We start from the raw sequence: 10,043 nt of genomic DNA, 5'->3' as shown, positions 1-10,043 counted from the left end.
CCTGAAGACAGGGTAGGAAACAACCATGGAGGTTCTGAGCTTTACAGAATGTGCAACAGAAAGCTGCTGAAGGAAACTGGCCTGGGGTCTGAAAATTGTAGGAAGGGGCTCTGTGGGCTTACCCAGATCAGGGGTCAACTGCGACCTGGTGTCACAGCCACGTGGTGTGAAACAGCTGAGCTGATGTAACCATGTGAATGGTGGCAGTGGGGGGGTGAGGGAAGGAAAGGGGTTACTGCTTCCAGGAAAGCCAAAGAGCTGGGCAGGCCAACAATGGAGCCAAATAGAAAGGCAAACCAAAATGGTGAGGGGGCATCATATGACCATAATGCAACCATTATGTCAAGAACTGAGTGCTCCCCATGTGCTGTACAAGTATCCCTCTATTTAAAGCTTCTCAGTGAAGATGTTTGTTTAATCGTAACTGAGACCAAACCTACATTCTCACAAACACTGAAGCGTGTTCCCACCAGTCCTGACTTTCAAACATGCCACTTTGCTATTTCACTTGCTCTCCAAATGACATTGGGAAGGGAGCAGGAGCTTGGTCCCCCACCTACAGCCCTGTTCTTCCACCTGTTGTGGTTCTCTCTACTTCTCTCAGTGTTTCCTGGGATGGAGGGGAGGAGTATTTAGGAGCAATGTCACAAGGAACCACTTTTACTATCAGCAGGTGCTAAAGATTCACTCTGATGTTTAATCATCCATGGAAACCATTTGTTTAAGCAATTAAGAATTTGGGTATAGGGCATTTCTAGGGATTAATGAACAGTTGGTAAAAACTGACTGCTTATGGCCTTGTCAAGGGCTGTTTATCAGCAGAAAATGAGCTGCTTCAAGGTGGAGGATGATATTTATCTGGAATATTAGATGAACAAGGGCATACATACATTTTGAAGTGATTCAAGGATGACAATATAGTGAAAGCATATCTCAGTTTGCTGTTGGAAGGATTTTGTTCTTGTTTTAAACACAGGGTGCTCTCTATAAAGATATTTTTCTTTAAGTTTACCATCAGAAAGAAAATCATGCAATCATAAAGAAGTTTTAGTTACACAGATTCAGCACTGTTGTGCAGATATCTAAGGTTCAGCAGGAATATGGGGTGGTGTGAGGCAGTGGAAAGAATAAGAGAAATTGGGACTAGGGTTCTACATCTGACTATCATTCCTTACCTTTGTGCTCAAGGATAAGCTTCTTATTTCTAAGTTTATTCATGCACAACATAAAGTACGTGCAATGGGTGATCCAGAAGGTACTTTTAATTCTGCTACTTTACAAGTAGAACCCCAGTCTATTATCATTGAGGTACCAAACAAAAATTGATTCAATCAGAAATAAGATACTATATGTGCATAATGTGATTTTTTCCTAAGGCAGTCAAAGAGTTCTGCACATACAGGTCATACAGTGTACTTAGCAATTTACTTTGATGACTTGATTGAATTGCATATGAAATGCTATGCTTCTACCCTTGCTGATCCTGGCTTAGTGCCTAATATGCTCATCTTGGTGTGTTTTAATTGATCCTGTCCAAGGCAAGTTTTTACTATTAGAAAATCAGAAAGGGTAACCTCTTTGATTCTCATTGGGATATTCTCAATGGGAGAATTTTATGTTATGGTTATATCATATTTTTAACCATATTTAGAGGACAGTTCTGAATAATGGATGTGCTCTTGGCAAAGGGAGTTGACCTGGGTCAGAATAGCCTTGGGAAACTTGTTGGGCTGGAAGGGAAGACACATAAGGATGGGGCATTGAGGACACATTGGCTACCTGCCCAGGTTACAGTGCAACTTGGACTGCTGGAACAGAAGTGGCTCCCCATTATGAAAGGTAAGTCAGGAGCTCAGGTCTCTTTCTGGAATTCCAATCTGACTAAATTCCATTCTTCAGGGAGCAGTCTTCCCCCTTCAAGGATGTATATTGCATTTTGAGAAACAGAAGCCACATATTGAATGTGCACGTTCGATACAAACACTTAACACACCTAGTTCTCCTAGCAGCTCTCTGAAGCACACGTTATTATCACTCTTTAGCAAATGAGGAAGTTGAGGCTTACCTAGGATTAATCTCTTTTCCAAGATCATGCAGGTGAGCTTGGGTCTATCTATTCCTTGTCCGTCTGACTTTGGAACCTGTTGTATCACACAGTTTCTCCTGGAGAAAACACAACACGACAGATAATCTGTCTCCAACTATTTGGGAATAAATTATGAGTTTAAGTACTTAATTTTAACCCTGAGTGGAAGGTAACACTTAACATGGTGTTCACTATATGCCAGTTATGGTCCCAAGTACTTTACACATGTGAACTCATTTAATGGTTACTATGTGCCCTGACAGTAGCTACTATTATTAAGTCCATTTTATGGAGGGAAAACAGAGTCACTGAGGGGCTGAATGATATGACCAGGATTCTACAGGTGGTTGTTGGTTGATTTAAACCCTCAAGACAGCTGTAATATATGGTCTTAGTGTCTTTTTTTGCCGAGTGGGGGAGGTACCAGAGATTGAACTCAGGGACACATCTGAGCCAAATCTCAAGCTGCATTTTGTATTTTATTTAGAGACAGTCTCACTGAGTTGCTTAGTGCCTTGCCATTGCTGAGACTGGCTTTTAACTCTGGATCCTCTTGTCTCAGCCTCCCGAGCTGCTGGGATTACAGGCATGTGCCACCCAGCCTTAGTGCCTTTTTAATTATTTTTCCTTTCTGATTTTGGAAGGTAATCAATTTAAAAAAAGAAAATTTTAGATATAAGAGCAGTTTAACCTCCATACCATATGGTCTAATTGTCTTGTAGGGCTGGGCAGTAAGAAGAGAATGTGAATTTTCTTCATGATCTCATTCTCAACTGGAGAGGCTGCAGGGCAGGCACACAGCCTGTTCTCACTCAGAAACAGTGGGAGTCACCTCTGGCAAGGGAAGCAAAGGACAGAAACATGAGCTGCCATCAATTGATTTCTTTTTAAACATTAGAAGGGAAAAAATAGGCAGATGATAACTCAGCACTTTAAAGCATTGCAGATTGGGATGGTGTCTAATCAAATCTCTAGAATATAGCAGGCAGAGTTATAGGGGGCAGAGAGGATACCTAGAGGTCATTGCACACTGAGTGTCCTGACTGCCTTAACTCCTTTAATTCTTCCTAAAGCTAATAAAATGAGGAGGGAGGAGACTCTATGGAGTGGAAAAAGCCTGGGGGTTGCAAAGTTAGGAAACATAAAAATTTCTTAGCCATCTAACTGACTTTGGGGTCTATGAGTCAGCAACATGGTACAAAAAAGAAAGAAAGGAAAAAGGAAAAGTGGGCCTGATCATGTTTGTACCATAAGAAATAAAGTATGTGGAATAAAGAGTATCAGAGGTGATAGTTTCCTTTTACTCTGTATTGGTCAGAGTCAACTGGAATAGTGAGGGAGGTTATCAGTTCTGTGCTCCAATTTAGAGAGAGCACAACTGGAATGGAGTCAACAGAATACTTCCAACCATGAGCCCTAAACCGAAGGGAGGATTATGATGGGGGAGGGGAGAGGAGGGAGGGCTAGGAAAGAAGCTTCCTCCAAGAGATGGGACAGAAGGTAAAGAGCATGGGCACCAAGGGATGGCTCTGCCTAGAAAATCAAGAGGTAATACTTACTACCATTCAAGGTAATAGAATTTTTGCAACCAAGTACTGTTGGTAGTTGAATTTTGCTATAGTAACTAGAAGTTGATTTACCTTGACTACCCTTCTAAACTTGCAATCCCTACTGAACCTCCATCTTTATATTTAATTTCCCTCTATTGTCTTTGGCAACAATTGGTTTGCTTCATTTATTTATGATCATAACAGAATAGAAAGTACACTCCTTAAGGGTATTCATTATTCATTTTCATTTTGTTATATTCCCACTACTTGGAACTGGACCTGACACAGAGGACATGCTCAGAAGGGATGAATGAATGAATAAATGAGACATCAGCAGCAGAAGCAGTGATATCTGAGGAGATGGTGCGGTATGTGTGCCTCATGTCTCTGACCACAGGAGATTGGAAATACCTGTCAGGAGGAGGTTGAGTTACATGACAATTACTAGACCAGTAGTTTTCTGATACTTCAGGGAGATGAAGAGAAAGGAGGGAAATAGCTTTCTGAGGATTTAAGTTATGGCTCTGAGCTATTATTGCCGCAAATTGGACAGCACAAAGTGTAGAATGAAAACACAAAGGGTTTTAATTGTGGAGGAACTAACAATTTGGTGGACAAGGAACTCTTTAGATTATTATAAACTTAGTTTTCATGGTCTTTGGTGGCAGGAGAGATTTTAAAAATACTTTATTTGGTGAAGCTCATTTTATCTTTGAATGCACTAGAGCAGAATCCTTCCTTTGCCTCTTCCTAGAGTTAGGTGATTGCTGGCAATCCTAGACATGCCTTGGTTTGTAGACACATCACTCCAACCTCTGGCTCTGTGGTCACATGGCATTCTACGTGTGTGTGTGTGTGTGTGTGTGTGTTCCTCTCTGTGTCCAAATTTTTCTTTTCTTATAAGGAAACCAGGCATTGAATGAGGGCTTGCCCTAATTCATTATACCTCATCTTAATCTGATTTCATATGTAAGAACGCTGTTTCCAAATAAGGTCAATTCATTGTTATTGGGAGTTAGGACTTGAACATCTTTATTTTTGGTGGTTGTGGGGCAACATAATTCCACCCACTGCAAGAAGATATCAAAACACAAGACAAGGCATCTGAGGTCTGAGCTAGTCTTTCTAGAAAGTCAAATCATGTCCCATGCTAGTTTAAGGAGATTTCATGTTTAGCAGGAATAGGGCTCCTCCTACTGATTCCAAGCCATGGTCAGAAATTATAGAAGAGTGCACTCTTTCAATCTTTAACATAGTGGGTAAAGTAAACATATAGAAAGTAAAACAATTTAATTTCAAAGTTCCTGCTTGTATTTTTGTGTAGCAGTTAGGTAAGACTCTTGAGGCAAATTTTCTGTAATGGGATTCTTCTTAATATTATGGTTGTTTCTCTTTGAATAAGCATGAGAATGGTAAAACTTGTTCCTTTTCTCTTATCTATGACTGTTCAAGTTCAAGCTGATTTAGAGCACTGTAATTTATTTATTCTTTCATTCACTCAACAAAGACTTACTGCGATTCTATTACATTCCAGATACTCAAATGTTTGGCTAAAAGTTCTTTATACCAAAGATTGTGACCACTATCAATTATTAATTTTCAAAGCCTGTCAATGTTAAAAAATATAAAAGGACATAGAAAATTTGAAATATGTACTGAAAATGGGAATATGCAGATACCTGTGAGCTGGCATGAAGGAGGTCTTCATGACTTCTCTGAAGGTGCTGCGGACATAGCAGCAAATACAGCAAGAAGGAGAATAGATTTCCTTAAGGTTTCTAGAAAAAAAAAGCCAATGCTTTTCTTATTTCCCTCTGGATATGAATGATGGTATATTGTTGTCCTAATCACTGACCATGAGGATATGAGTCCTAAAAGGAAGTTAATGCTTTGTTCAGCAGAAAGAAGAAAAGAGCTGAGTCTCTGATGACATTGTTGAATAACAGAACTAACCAAACCTTGCATTAGGACATTCTGTATTATGAGAAAATAAAATTTCAAAGTGAACACTGAATTGGGTTAGAACTGGATATTGATTTCTTATTTACTAAAGGATCTAAGCAACACTGGCTTCACTTTTCTTGCATTATCACCTCCCCCTCTCCCAATCAGCAGTTGTACTTTAAGTATGGTCAACTATGGTCAACTGAAATTATTAAATGGAAAATTCCAGAAATAGACAATTTATAAGTCTTAAACAATTTTTATTATAATAATATATTACTATAATTGTTCCATTTTATTATTAGTGGTTGTTGTTAATCTCTTATTGTGCCTCATCTACAAATTCAACTTTATCATAGGTATGTATAAACAGGAAAAAAAAAACATATATAGAGGAAGGGACTTTCTGAGGGTTCAGGCATCCATGGATCATCTTGGAATGGATCTCCACCCCTTTCCGTAAGGGAGGGCTACTTGTACTTCAATTCTGTACAGTATGAAAACCACAAGTAAATAAAGGGGACGGGCACCACTCTCCTTGACAAGTTCTGTCTTATTTTTCTTCTCCTTTTTTTTTAAAAATAGTACTATGGATTAAAACAGACTCACCCTTGGTAAACAAGTGCTCTACTACTGAGCTGCATGCCCAGCCCAGTATTCTGTCTTTGCTGTGGTTTATTGTGGGAAATTTTTATTGTTGTATTTTGAGAAAAGAGACATTTGGTGAGAGATCATCTATGGATAAGGAAGCAAGGTTGGGAATTGCATTGTGTATTCAAAAGAACTGCTGTCAATAGCTTAGCTTTTTTTTTTCTTCTTTTGAGCTTTTTCTGTAAGACACACAGTTTAAAAACCTCTGTCTTCCTTTTTAGTAATCCTCCTCAGTTGCCTTCATTTTAGTACCATCTCAATAGCCTTGAGCACTGTGGTGAAATCCTGGAAAACAGATGAGGGACATAAGGAGAATTCTCTGATTCTGTCAAAGGTGGAGCTCAGATCAAGTCTCAAGCCTGGATGAGAGATCCACATGGAAACTGTGCTTCTCAAGTGGTCAAAGAATTGTATGTTTGTGACGAAATTCCTCCCATCCTTTCTATTTTTAATTTATTCAGGCATAGAGAATAAATGAATGATAGGGACAAAATTCATATACAGAATGGGGATTGACAATTAAGTAGGTGACTTGGGTCTTGAAGATTTCCTTCATTAGTAAGAATTTTTTGTGAGCAACCAGAGCAACCATGGTGATGTAAAGTGGTAGGGTCCATAAACAAGTCAAGATGGCGCCTGGCCATTAAGTGTAGAGATTCCTTAATGACTGACTGCTGTGTCTAGATTATGTCAATTAAGTTAAGCTGTGTGTAATCATTAAGATGATGAGGATTCCTTATTGGTTGACTGCTGTATCTAGTTTATGTTAATTAAGATAAGCATACCTCTGCTGTCCTGCAATAAAGACGGCTCTTGCTCCCGCTGTATCAACCTTCACAAGTTCCTTGTCACTCCCACAGAGAGAGTAAGGACGATTTCAAGGTCACACAGCAGGACTGGAGATTCAGGATCCCAAACTCTTGCGCTTTCCAGGATCCGGGGCAGACCTCGGATCCTGAAGCCATCTCAGAGGGTAGAGAAAGTCTTCAGCAGCAGGAGGAGGACACGGATGCCCTCCGTTTGAGCCAGGAGGCTATTGTCTTGAGTGACATGTCGGTCACATGCCCAGTAGTCACAGCGTGCTGTCAACACTTCATATGCATGGGTTGCGTGTGCCCACCAACCTTCAGGGCACAGACTGGAAGTCTAGAGGGGACAAATGACTCCCCTGAGTAAGTGGGACAGCTGGGATTTGAACCTGGGCCACCAATGCTCTGGGCTCCATCTCTCAACAGCCCTCCCTCTGCCTCCCACCCTACACAGACCAGACAGAGGGCAAGGAGAACAGAGCCCGGCCCTGGACAGGCCAGTGAGACCTGGGATGGACCCGCCCCTTTCTTTTTCTCCCGCAGTCAGACATAGAGAACATTGCGTTTTAGAATTCCTCTGGGCCCAAGCCCTGGAAATAATTTCTTTTTCCACTTCAGAGCGTTTTAATCTAAAAAACTGCCATTGTCAACTTCCTGCTTTTCACAAGGGCAGTGGGCTTTGGCCATCCATCCACTCATCCAACAGGTGTGTGCTTCTGTGTGTGTTATTAATCGTCGGGTTCTTAACCCTGGCTGCACATTAGAATCATCTATGGGGCTTCTGGAAAATTCTACCACTCAAGTGAAAGCCCANCCCCCCGTTATTCCGCCCAGCCAGACTACAGCAGTAAAGAAGGAAGCACTGCTGGGCTGGGGTTGTGGCTCAGTGGTAGAGTGCTCACTTAGCATGTGCAAGGCTCTGGGTTCGATCCTCAGCACCACATAAAAATAAACAAATAAAATAAAGGTATTGTGCCCAAATATAACTAAAAAAAAATTAAAAAAAAAAAACCAATGAATTTTCCCTGCCACATAGTTGGTTGGTTTCATTCATTTTCTTTAGTCAGGGCTTGACTAAACATTTTTATTTAAAATCACCAAAAAGTTAATATCAGTTCAGAACTTATCAGAGTTTGTGAGATGGATTTTAATTTATTTTTACTGAGTATTGATTAAGGGCATGGGAACAACTGAGGATGACATTTAGAAGTTCAAATTGAAATGTCAGTAGTGATAAGGCCAGAGGATTCATTTAGTCACCTTATATCATAGACGAGGAGTCAGAAATCAAGAGTCTCATTGTCACTGGGTTTCTGCTGGTCAGAAGAAGATAAGATGTGAGTTCAGGTCTCGTCAAGAGAACTTGAGTGATCTTCTTTTCTGATGGAAGCTCTAGTGGATATTTTCCTGAGTCACCCTTGATTCTCTAATCACTAAAATCTCAGATGATATTCTGGAAAAGAGATCAGAAGCTACAGAATATTAGAGCTCAATGAAGGCTTGCATATCATCTAGTAACTAAGCTAGACTCTATTCCAAATGCCCATTTTATAGGGAGAAAAACTGGGGTCCAAAGAGACATTGTGATTAGATTCCTACCATCATCCAGAGATAGAGCTGGAACTGGAACTTGGATCTCCTGGTGGAGCTCAATGCTGTCTTTTACTGTTTTCTTTTAGATGAAATAATTTTTGTCATTCCATCTTAATCTCCTTTTTTTCTTATAAGCTATAACTCTTGTTTTGTTAGTCAGTGGTTTGTATTTATACACCTTTGACTTTGATTTCTCACAGTCTATGCTCAAGTGATATTATACTGCCACTTCACACACAGCAAAAGATCATTATTTCTTTCCGTTCCCAGCCTTAATGCTATTGCTGTCATACATTTTACTTAGGCCTATGCTATAAGCCCATAATACATTGTTATTATTTATGTTTGAACAATTCTATTTTACAGGGGTTAAATAATAAGAAAAGACTTACATATTTACACATGTAGTTACTTTTTCCTGTGGAATTTATTCCTTTGTGTTTATCCATATTTTCTTTCTTTTTTGTATGTGGGATTGAACCCAGGGCCTTATGCATGCAAGGCAAGCACTCTACCAACTGAGCTATATCCCCAGCCCTATATCCATATTTTCATGTGGTATTCTTATTCTTATTTATTTATTTATTTATTTTGGGTGACACTTTAAAAAAATTGTAGTTCTGGAGAAGTCTTTTTCCACTTTCATTTTTGAAGGATATTTTTGCTGGATATAAAATTCTATGTTGACAAACTTGATCTCTCTAAGCTTTCAGGTTTGTCTCTTCAATACAAGTCCGCTGGGCTCTGCTTGTGTTCTCCTCCTTTGAGCTGCATCTTGAAAACTCTCTCAAGGAGGGAAGCTGGAGCAACCACAGGGCTTATCTCCTTTGTTTCCCATTTCCAGGGACAGTTGTCTTTCTTTATCTGGTATCCAGTGTCTTAAAAAACTACTATTTTATATAATTTGTTTTGCTTTTTCAGGTAGGAGGATAAATTTAGTCCTTGTTACTGTATCTTGACTCAGTGTAGAACTACGGGACAGTGGAAACTTAATCTTAGTGAATTTTGAGGATTTCCCACTGCCCTCAGATATTTGTTGAAAGTCAGGGTGCCACATGTAGTGCTGACATGTGGACTGGCAGGAGCCCATCTGGTTCTTGGCTCCTCTGAGCAGGTGGTGGATAAGATGTTCTTTGTCTCCATGGCACCCTTCATTTCTTTTTTTTTCATTATTTAGAGAATACTTTATTAGTCTTTGTGATCAAACCCACATAGATAAGACCTTCCATATTTAATACATGCATTACCCCTGTAAAAATGGGGAAAAAAATAAGTTTAACATTTCTAGATTAACATGGCTGTGAATTTCTGTACAATGCCAACTCAACACAGTGAACTGGGATACTTTTTCCAAAGTTGACAGCACAGCTAAAGTTTCCAAAAATTCAAATTACATATATTTATATTTAT

The 10,043-nt window shown here is 39.7% G+C and overlaps 1 long non-coding RNA gene across 1 annotated transcript; it reads right to left on the bottom strand.

The window, feature by feature from the left end:
- Positions 1-1,460: 1,460 nt before the first annotated feature.
- LOC125613210 lies at positions 1,461-8,933 on the bottom strand. Its single transcript, XR_007343711.1, has 3 exons — positions 8,301-8,933; positions 5,316-5,414; positions 1,461-2,163 (listed from the first exon to the last, which is right to left on the bottom strand). It is a non-coding gene; the product is annotated as an uncharacterized LOC125613210 (long non-coding RNA).
- Positions 8,934-10,043: the final 1,110 nt, after the last annotated feature.

This window comes from Marmota marmota, unplaced genomic scaffold (assembly GCF_001458135.2).
Source record: "Marmota marmota marmota unplaced genomic scaffold, marMar, whole genome shotgun sequence".
NCBI lineage: Eukaryota > Metazoa > Chordata > Mammalia > Rodentia > Sciuridae > Marmota > Marmota marmota.
This window is presented reverse-complemented; position numbering and strand designations above follow the sequence as displayed.